Source organism: Elephantulus edwardii, unplaced genomic scaffold (genome assembly GCF_000299155.1).
Source record: "Elephantulus edwardii isolate Elephantulus edwardi_28Jun2011 unplaced genomic scaffold, EleEdw1.0 scaffold00131, whole genome shotgun sequence".
Lineage (NCBI taxonomy): Eukaryota > Metazoa > Chordata > Mammalia > Macroscelidea > Macroscelididae > Elephantulus > Elephantulus edwardii.
Window position 1 is genome coordinate 7,637,018 of NW_006399881.1, and position 508 is coordinate 7,637,525.

Here is a 508-nt window from a genome sequence, read left to right on the forward strand (position 1 = left end):
TGCATCTTTCTATTAGATCAAGGTCACAGTGAAAGAGAGCTTTGCCCTGGGCAACCCCACTCAGTAGCACAAAAATAGGAGTTTTACGTAAACATCTGCTTATCTCTACACTAGGGAGTTCTTGGCGTGGCCTAGTGGCAAGAGGCTGCGCTGCACTCCCACAGGCTCGCAGCTCAAATCCACTCGCTGCTCCTCTGGAGAAAAATGGGCAATGCCCTCCCGTGCGATTTATTGTCTCTTAAAACCCACTGGAGGGTCAGGTGTGGCTCAGTTCCGACTCAACGGCACTTAACAAACTGGGTTAAAAGGACGTCTGTATTTGCCTGGGAAAGGAATATATCCAACCAGTGCAAGAAAGAGGCAGCTTGCTTTCCCAAAAGCATCAAATTGCTCTGAGAAAAAGATTGACGGAGTTCACAGTTCCTGGAGTGGGCGTTGCCAAGGGAAGGCGGCAGGGGGCGCCCTCCTGCTCCTGCCCCGCTGCCCTCCAGCCCCCGCCCCCTACCCC